The 10,805-nt window shown below is 39.4% G+C and overlaps 1 long non-coding RNA gene across 1 annotated transcript; it reads right to left on the reverse strand.

The window, feature by feature from the left end:
* Positions 1-3,516: 3,516 nt before the first annotated feature.
* Positions 3,517-6,408, reverse strand: LOC142112099 (uncharacterized). The gene is made up of 5 exons (XR_012681159.1): positions 6,348-6,408; positions 5,621-5,680; positions 5,358-5,417; positions 4,794-4,853; positions 3,517-3,556 (listed from the first exon to the last, which is right to left on the reverse strand). It is a non-coding gene; the product is annotated as an uncharacterized LOC142112099 (long non-coding RNA).
* Between the last annotated feature and the right edge of the window lie 4,397 nt (positions 6,409-10,805).

Below are 10,805 nucleotides of genomic sequence, written 5' to 3' on the forward strand. Positions count from 1 at the left end.
GTCACACAACCAGCCGAACCTGCAGAGGGAGATACAGAAAGAGAGCTCCCCGGCCCAGGAGCCGCAGTCCCCGCATCCACCAACAGTGCTAAAGTAAACAAACTACGGTCAGCCGACCGCGACTGGACCTGCTCGCTGACCTGGGTCAACTAAATTTGAGGCAATCGTGCAGGGGACACTCGATGACCTGCCAGGGAGGACGCATGATCCTGCCCTGAACCTGACCCACCAGTCACCTTAACCTTTTCATCTACATGCACCCTCAGTGTTTATATCACTTCTAATCCCAGCCCTCTCTTACTCTTATAATAATTTTTTTGTTTTTTTTGTTTTTTTGTAACTACCAATATTTTAAGCATAATACATAAACATCTATATCTGTATATCTAAATGAAACAAATAGATCTATATATTTATATATCTATATATCTATATGAAACATCTGATGTTAAATCAGCAACAGTGTCCATCTTTCCGTGCTCATGAACAGGGGAAATGTCTTGCACTGACGGATACAGTCACCAGTCCTCTTCTATCAGATAATTTCATGTTTCTAATACATTTGTAGTATGTGCAGGTTTTATATGAAGAATTAAAGATCTCTGGTAGATTTGGTTAAATCCATACTTAAGACCACTAATTTATGTAAATATATTGTATCTTTAGATGGCTGATGGTGAAGGAAAGAGTAAAACTAGAAGACTTATGTTACAGCTATATTTCTAAATGTGGAAAATGTATTATATGTAAAATATATTGATGTACAGAATCCTGAATTTGGATTAAAATGTGGATAATTCCTAGCAGGTTTAGGAAGATTTGTGTTCAGTTGAATCCTTGGGATTCAGCCAACAGAATCTGATTATTATTTTCTTGGTGTATATATGTGTAGAACATTGTGGATAGTGCATCAGTACAATATAGGTGTTTCCTAGGTTAGTATGTGTAGAATCAGACAACTTAACCCTTCAGTGCAAGACATGAGCTCACCCTGTATGCCGCATGATGGTATGTCTCAGTTCCCAGCGCTGCCATTGTCTTGGTTTCCACTGATGTTGCTCGCAGAAACCACCCTTCCACATCTTTTACGAATCCACCTCCACAGGGACTGAAGACGAGATCTCCGGGGGCCAGATGTTTGCTGTTGCCTCCGCTGCTGCTGGTCTGCTGGAAGGCAGCACCATGAGCACAAACAGAAGAATGAAAAATCTGCTTGTGCATCATTCTCGATGGTGATCTCTCTTGTGTCCACCTGCGGTGATGTAGTGATGACCACGGGAACGGAAGAAGGGATGTTGTCAATTGAGGCATGCGGTCTTTCTGGTGGGGATGGTGTACAGTCTGAGACCAAGCTGCATAGAGCATGAAGACGTTCTGTTGCTGTCTGTTTCTCATGTGTATTCTGTAGGGGAAAAAAGTTTGAGTCCAAGCCTGCTAAGAAAACTGATACTGATCTTAGTAAATGTAACAAGGATTAGTTATTATCGCAGGCCTGGATGTTCTATGGGGGAATTTAATTGGCAGCGTTACTCGTGAGAATAACGCAGCCCACGCCCTATTATCGTTAGTTCGATAATTTTAACGCGGCTCTCTACTCAAGGCTTTCAGAGCTGCAAGCAAAAATCAATGTTGAGATTACCGTACTAACGGTAATAATGTGCACTATTACCGTAGTAACATTAATAGTGCAAGGAATGCGTTATTCTCACGAGTAATGCTGTCAATTGAATTCCCTCCTCTGAATGTAACTTAATTAAAGAGCACAAATTGTGCGGACATAATGAATTTTACCAGCTTCCTTCACCATTATGTGTTCTAATAAAGTCATGTGATGAACTACAGAAGCTCTAAGGCTCATATACAAACATCAAAACATTCAGTTGCTTCCCTAAAAGCAGCTTCTCCTCCCAAACTAGCTCATTAAAATAACAGTGCAAAACTAGACACAGTTGTGCGCCTTATCTGCACTTAGCAAAGCCGCCCCCTGATCTATCTGTTTCCGCCAATCAGACCTTTTGCAGAGGATAATAGAATCCATCTAAATATGAAGTCAAAAAGCCACCATACCTCATTGATGGGAACTTCACATCCAGCATCTTCAGTTGTCTTCACTTCATCAGATGCTGAGAATTCTGACTGTTGATAAAATGTATGCATATGAAAAGAATGACTACACAATGGGGTAAACCATGTACACAGGTACAATATCCTAACCATGAAGCAACCATTAGTTTTACGCAATTCACTCCTGGGGCTGCATGTGCATTAAGTTGTTTTGTTTTTTTAAGCTGATGGAGATATCACAGATGAGCTGTAACTTGCAGTAACCAATCATAACAAGACATTCCCAGTAGTAGAAGTAGACGGCATTGGACAGAAATTAAAAAGAGGACATATAGATAGCAGAATGTCAGCTTAATAAAAGAAACAGGTAGACAAAGCCAAAAGGACATGCGCATGGTTTAACAAACAAGGCAGATTATATTTGTGTTGCGTCTGTTATATTAATCTACATGCGGAAGCCAAATACCAATAATGGACTGAAATTTTAGGAGCTACAGCCAAAGATACATTCCTAGTACTCGTAAAACAGGATAGCACTTCACGTGAACCAAACAAATGAGAAGACCATCCCCAGACTAATAGTAGGATATCATAGTAGCTGATAGTGTAATTTAGCAGATATTTACAAACATTGCATGAAATGGGAAACCCTCAGGAATCAAACACTCGATCCTAAAGAGATCAATTTTATCAGGAGGTAGAAGATTTCCTGATGTCCAGCTCTACTCCTGGGCTTTGTGTTGACTTTTGCTACCTCTGGTACTATCATCATCATCATTTATTTATATAGCGCCAGCATATTCCATAGTGCTTTACAAATGGATACAAACACAGTAATAAAACAGTACTGGGTAATACAGACAGACAGAGAAGTAAGAGGACCCTGCTCACAAGCTTACAACCTATGGGACAATGTAAGTTTGATACATGAGGTTAAGTGCTATATATTGTATATTGGTCAGATTGCAACTGTAAAAAGTGCTCAGTGGGCTATATGATCCAGTCACACAGCAATGTTGGTCAGGGGGTCAGAGAGATAGAGATGGGATGTGGGGAATAAAGGATAGTTTTGAGCCAAAGATCACACCTAGGCAGCAAGTGTGGGGTAGGATATTTTGTCATGTTCTCAACAGAAATCTAAATGTTTTGCAAGCCCAGATATAAAAATTACTAATATAAGCAGAAGCATAATAGAAATCTGATTTTTCCACATATCCTCTGCTGTACCTGGTATCTGATCTGGATTCCATTTTTCTGCCCCACCCCTCCACCCCTCCACCCAGCTTGCTGTTGCCTTAGACCTCCCACCGCCACCACCACCAAGGCCCAATAGCCTCAACTTCAATTATGTTCCATCTGTGTAAAATTAATATAATGTGAAGTGGTCACTGATGGGAAGACTTATATTTTTAGAAAGTTGTATCTTAGTAAATACCTCCGAGCTGTTATCCAGATAAAATCCTGGGGGCGGTGACTCCAGTCTTGGTGCGCACTAATAGGACAACAAGGAGCAGAAAAAGTAAATGTTATTACAGAGAGAGAATATGGGTTTTAAAAATGAATACAGAGAAAATCCAGTGAATTGTTATAACAAGAATAGGAGTTACTAGGTACTAGGATGATATTGTAAATTTGAATTTATGTAAATTTTACATTTCATACATAGATTACTACATTACTACATTATTTTATATATATATATATATATATATATATATATGACTTTATATATATATATATATATATATATATATATATATATATATATACTACATATACATACATGACATTTAATAGTGTATTATTGTAGTAGGTTTAGAACTATGTGACTTAGTAAATCTCTCCCTGAATGATGGCACTGTGCTGTTAACGTTAGACCATAGGGCCCCCCTCTCTTAAGTACCCTGGGCCCCCCAAATCCTTAATCTAGCTCTGCCTCCTTTGCTACATTCACAATATGATGACAGCAGGTCAACCAGATCTTATGAGTAATGACCTCAAAGTCCGAAAAATGTCACCTGACTGCCCAACTTCTTATGTCTTTAAAGCAAGAAAGAGTGACCTGTATAATTCTCTTATCTTAGAAGTTCCTGGGTGCAGATTGCTGCCATGTGCTTCTCTATAGGAGGCACTGGCCTGGCCCTGTGTTTCTGCACTGGGCGGAGTAACTTGCCCTTAAACATCATACTATCACCATCACCATACTATCACCATGGTCAGGGATTGAGGCATCACTGTCAGTCATCCAGCAGTGCACCATGGCCACATAACAAGCACTCTCTGTACGGAACCTTTTCTTATTCAATTTGATTCCAGAGAACTCTATTATAGATGTGAGATCTCTGTTCTCAAACATCTTTCCCCATAGTGGCCTTATGAACTGTCAGATCTATTCAGGTCGAAATGATCTACTGAAGGAGATTACTTTACACCTCATCCACTCATACTCATACAAGTGGGTGAGTAAGAAGAAGACAGAATATTTTATACATTGTGATGACTGGGCAGCATAGTTTTATCAGGTGCAGATATAGAAATTATTCATATTAACAGGAGCATAATAGATATCTGATATGTACACATTGCTGTAGACCACCCACCACCAAACCATCACCAACCAGCAAGGCCCATGACCTCAACCATATTCCATCTGTGTTAAATAAATATAATATGGAGAGTCTACTGATGGGAAGACTTATATTTTAAAAAGTTGTATATCTAGAACATACCTTAAAGGTGTAATTCAGAAGATATTTTTCTAAAGCTGTATCCGGTGTTGGTGCACGACACTAAGAAAACAGGATGCAGAAAAAGTAAATGTCATTATAAACATGAGACATCTCTGTTCTCAAACATCATTCACCAAAATGACCTCACAGACCGTTGGGAATATTCATATCTAACTGATCTACTCTTGTAGATTATGTTACACCTCTTCCATTCATACGTATACAAGTAAGTGGAAGGGAGTTCTATGAATCCAGGACAAGAAAGAAAACGGGAGACAGTATATTTCGGTCATTGTGACGACTGAACAGGATAGTTTTCTCAAGGTCAGATATAGAAATGACCCATATTAGCAGACAGATAATAGAGATCGGATGTTTGCATCTGGTACCTGAGAAGTACTGGATTTCATCTTTGCTCCAGCCCTCCCTCCACCCAGCTCGCTGTTGGTGTAGACCACCCACCGCTAACAAGCCCCATCAACCTCAACCATATTCAATCTGTGAAGAGTCCGCTGATGGGAAGATTTATATGTTTAGAAAGCTGTATACCTAGACATAACTTACCGCCAAGCTGGAATCCAAATGTACTCCTGGAGGTGCTGATCCGGCGCTTGGTACATCTTCCTAAGACAACCGGGGGCAGTAAAAGTAATTGTCATTACAAACATATTGTAGGAGGAAGTATATGGGTTTTAAAAATGAAAGTCTCTCAACACATGGCTTCAACCTCAAACATATACCATTGGTGTAAAATAAATAAATATAAAATGAAGAGTCCGCTGATGGGAAGACTTATATCTTTAGAAAGTTATATATGTAGAAAATACCTCCGAGCTGGAGCCCATATAAAATACCCGCGGTGGTGACTGCGGTCTTGATACACTCTCCTAAGACAACCGGGAACATAAAAAGTAAATATGGTTAACCCCAGATATGTGATGCTCGCCTATACAGTCTGTCCTATTTCCTAAATGAGTTGCATCTACCATTAACTTATACAAGTTGAGAATGTTACATTTTTGCAGATACACAGATCACGCCGGGGTTCTCCTTTAAAAATTGCCATCTTAATTGCCAGCAGCACCTAGTCCCATATGTGACTGTATGCAGGGGCCCCCGGCTCCCCTAAGTATGACAGCGTTATTACGTCACGTCCAGGGGCCTCCCTGCGCACACTGCGGGAACAGGTGCTGGACACAAGAGAGACGAAAAAAGAGAGAAACCCTAAAATAATTATATCATTAAGGGGGCACTATTATAATTTATAATCATCAAGGGGGCACTAATATTAATTAATATCATTTAGGGATTAATTATGAACAACAAGGGGGCAATCATTTTAATTACACTTATCCAGGGGACTGGATTTCATTTTTTGTCTTACCACACCACACAGTTTGATGTTGCTGTAGACCACCCACCATCACATCACCACCAGGACCTATGGCTTCAACCTCAACCATATACCATTGGTGTAAAATAAGTAAATATAAAATGAAGAGTCCACTGATTGAAAGACTTATATCTTTAGAAAGTTATATATGTAGAAAATACCTCCGAGCTGGAGCCCACATAAAATCCCTGTGGTGGTGACTTCGGGCTTGATACACTCTCCTAAGACAACCGGGAAAATAAAAAGTAAATGTCATTACAAACATACTGTAGGAGGGAAACAAATGAATGACTCTCAATACAAAGGAAAGCCAGTGAATTGGAATAACAAGGACAGAGGTTACTAGAAACTATTAATACATTTCAACTTTGAATTTAAGTGATGAAATTTACATGATACTGGTATAAAAATGACTGCTGATTCATACCACAGGCTCTTTGCAAGATGGATGTTAAAGAACCATTGGTGGGAATAACTGGTACCTGGACCACTACCTGGTGAGGATCATATTAGGTAAACATGAGAACCTTGAAGAGGAGGCTCATATAGGGCCTGATTCAAGTCCGAACGCAACTTGCACCTAACTTGCTCTTAAGAAAAGATCACGGAACCCATATTCAAATCCAAGCGGACATCAAGATGTGTTTCAGTTTGAATCTGGGTGTAAGTGCAATCTGCCTAAACGTTACATGTTGTACATTAACAGAGCACAGCGCAGTATACACACAAGCGTATGTGCAATATAAGGTATTTAAATAAAGCCTAGAAAAAAAATGATGAACAACTCTAAACAGTATAATCATATTTATATTTTTTTTACATTAAATACATAAATCAAGATCTCCTTAATGCATATTATACATACAATGGGCCTGTTTCGTTAAGGAAAAGAAAATAAGTAAAAAAAGGAGTAACTTTGCATCTTGGCAAAACCATGTTGCCTTGGAGTGGGAGGCAAATTTAAAATGTCATGGTAGATTTATAGTTGGGGTTGGGCATGTCCTAGATCAACTTTAAATTTCAGTGTAAAATTAAAGCTATCAAGTATTTGTGTGTTACATGAAAAACAGCCAGTATTTATCTTATGTGCTAAATAATAACCCTATTTTCACCCCTTGCATTGTAACATGATTTTGTCCAGGAGAAAAACCTTGCCACCATTGTTCCCTTATGTGTTGTAGGCAGTCGTAAGTGTCATTTGCTTTGGACATGAATTACATGCAATTGCGTTAATTGGAGTAAAGTCTGTTTTGGAGCAAGCGCAGGTCTATTTCACGCAAGATAAGTCTGAACATGAATCTGGCCCATAATATTACATGTACATCTTTATACCTAGAAGAGACTAAAATCTTTGGCGTTGTTAGGGGAGGATGGTAAAGGGTGCCCATGAGGGTGTGGCCACGCACCCATTGTGATGTGACCACACCTCCATTTATGGACGCACTGCTACAACCTGTGTTTTGTTTTGATTTGGGGATTGCAAAAGTTGGGAGGCATGGAATAAAGACTGAATATTACTTATAATATAACTAAAATGTAACAATATTACAACATAAGCGCATTGTCACATGTGTTGAAGCTTAACCTGTGCCTCAATTTAGAATTGAACAACGATCTTCCATATATAATATAGTAGACAAGACATTTAACCTCAGCGATGGAATGTCCAGCGATGTTTTCCTTATTCCTCGGGGAGGTGTCATTGGGATCTCCAACGAGGGTCTCCATTACAGCTTCTGGCACTGGGGAGACAAGAATATTCATTATCAGCTAATATATTCTCAATGATGGGTGACTTTGTTTTACTATAAATTATCATTAATTTTCCCCATGGTATTAGCAATATAAAATCTGTGAAACATGTTCCTTATGTGTCTGATCTTCATCCATGTGTTTGTTCATTATCCCTGTTTTGTGCCTTTCACCCTTAGTTCCTCCCCAGTTGTCTCTTATGTGCGTTCCTTTGTGTGCAATAGCTCCCTCTTGTGTGTAGATCCAGTCTGCACCGTCTGACACTCAGGAGGGATAAGGGACTTTCAATTTGAACATCGCTTCTGTGAAATTTTCCGATTAGAATGTGGCCTATGCCGATAGAGAGTCCATAACTGATCTACATGGAAAAGCTAGCTACCGCGGCATAACCGTGGACCTTGGCTAGTACATGAGTCCCATTAATTATTATTACTATCGTAGTTGATATGTAATAGAACACAGTGATCGGCAGAACAGGTATTGGGAAAAACAGAGTATACAAAATACAGGGACATACAAAGTAGACAAACATGACCACATATTGATGGGGCGTGGTCAAGGCACGGTGAGGGCGTGGTCATTAGCTATCGTCCTTATCCCAACATTCCCACAAGCTGGACAAATATGTCCCCGGGCAGGATAGTGGACTCTTCTGCTGAAATTGGGACATTTGGGAGGTAACTACCATACTGCTTATCAATTGTGGTGAAACTATACCATAAACAAGGAAAAAACACATACTGAGAGGCATTGGCGCAAACATGATATAGGGAGGAACCAAAATATATCTTACCAGAAAAAGCCCATATCCAGTTGGAGGAAATCTGCTATTTTATATATGTAAAGCAGCTCCCATATAATATTTAGTGATAACGTTAAAAATTGTCACCGGATTATAGCATCAGTCATAGAAAACGGGGCCATAATCTGTTAATAAACACACAAATGGAGCCATAATTTGATGACAGTCATAGGAAACAAACTACCCTGCAAACTCTTCTGTCAGGGCCCGGAGCAGTTCTTCTCTTACCCCTTACTGGCAGTTTGCTCTCCTACAGCCAGAGACCAGGGCAGGACCGGAAGGTGAGCGCTATCTGTCTGTAACAGAACATGCTGACAGCGGCTTCAGGACTCAACAAGTTACATCGGACTTACATGAAAGATGGGGGATGGGGGGTGCTGGGTGTACCACTGGGTGCCCTAAATGTCCGTATTAAATTCTTGTTTGATATTACCACTGGGTTCCCCGCCCTAACGAACACATTTATATTTTTCTTACATCTGGAAGAACTGCGGATGACAGGTTTGTCTTCACTCATTTTTCTGTCTCTCGTTAGACTTAGCGATCAATCTGTTGTTAGGAAAATTATTCAAAACATGGTTACTTTCAGAGCTCTTCATTATTTAATAAAAAAAGTTACTAAAAGCAGGTCTCAAAAAATGTGTCCCAAAGGTACTGGGTCTAATTCATTAAGGAAAGAAAAGCAAAATAAATGAGTAACTTTGCACCTTGGCAAAACCATGTTGCATTGGAGAGGGGGGGGGGGGGGGCGTAAATTTAGGGGTAGGGCATGTCCTAGGTCAACTTTAAAATTCAGTGTAAAAATAAAGCTATCAAGTATTTGTTTGCTACATGGAAAAACAGCCAGTATTTAACTTATATGCAAAATAATAAACTCATTTGCACCCCTTACATTTTAACCTGGTTTTGTCTTGGATCAAATATAGTCCTTTATTGCTTTGTTCTCCTTAATGAATCAGGCCCACTGTGTTTAAATGTATTCTACACTTTACCTCCAACCTTGTCTTGTCTCCCATTGATCATCGTTCTCCCCTCACCCCATTACTTCCTCATCCTTTCTAATCTCTGTTACTTTCCACTCACCCCCTTTCTCTCCATCCATCTTTGGTTCTCTATCACGGGGGGCTCAAGATGGACTAAAATCATTTTGTTAGTTCTGGATTAGTTTAGTTCACATTGGGGCTAATGCACATGGGCACCATTACAGTCCTGTAGATTCACTCTTTTATTATATACAGGTTAATCTGCTGTTCCCCCTGTGACCCCACAAGTGGGCTTACCTGAATAAAGGGCTGGAGACTATCACTAGGGCCCATAGAACATCAGACCTGGTGTAGGAAATGCACAAGGCACTAACTGCGGCATTTTTTTTATTAACTATGGGGCATTTTTGGCTTATACATTATTTGCTGCACTTTTATTGTTCTCATTAGATTGTAGCTCTCTCAGGAGAAGGGTTCTCCCTACCCTTGGTTTTTATATTATCTATATTGTATGTAGCTGTTTTATGTATGACATGTTTTCCTCACTAATCTGTAAAGCACATTTGGCCTTAAAAATAAATAATAATAATAATAATAATAATTATAATAATAATAATAATAATAATAATACACATTTTCTGTAAAACCATTTTAGAAAATGTTCCCCTTTGTGTTCACCTTTCAATTCTTAGAGATATTTGGGTTTAAAATCAGGTCCAAGTTTTCATACTTATACTGTACTGTAAATATTGTTACCAGGTTAAAGCCATTAACACAGGGCTTAGAGATGGGTAAACCAGGAATACACAGACTGTAAATTATTCTCACCCCCTGAATATATCCCATTTATAATATAATCCCCGTCCCAGTCTTGTTACATTACCTGTGGAGATGACTGACGCTCTGTTTCAGATTCAACTGTAAACAGCTGTTTCCAACCAATCAGATTGAAGAGAATTCTGTGACATCACCAACCCAGGTAGCTCAGAGCCCAGTAATCCCTGATCAGCCATTGGTTGAGAGCTGTGTAACTGTAAATGGCCATATGTATGACAGCCCTATGTCTTAGTTATGTACATATG

Source organism: Mixophyes fleayi (genome assembly GCF_038048845.1).
Source record: "Mixophyes fleayi isolate aMixFle1 chromosome 12 unlocalized genomic scaffold, aMixFle1.hap1 SUPER_12_unloc_2, whole genome shotgun sequence".
NCBI classification, from domain to species: domain Eukaryota; kingdom Metazoa; phylum Chordata; class Amphibia; order Anura; family Limnodynastidae; genus Mixophyes; species Mixophyes fleayi.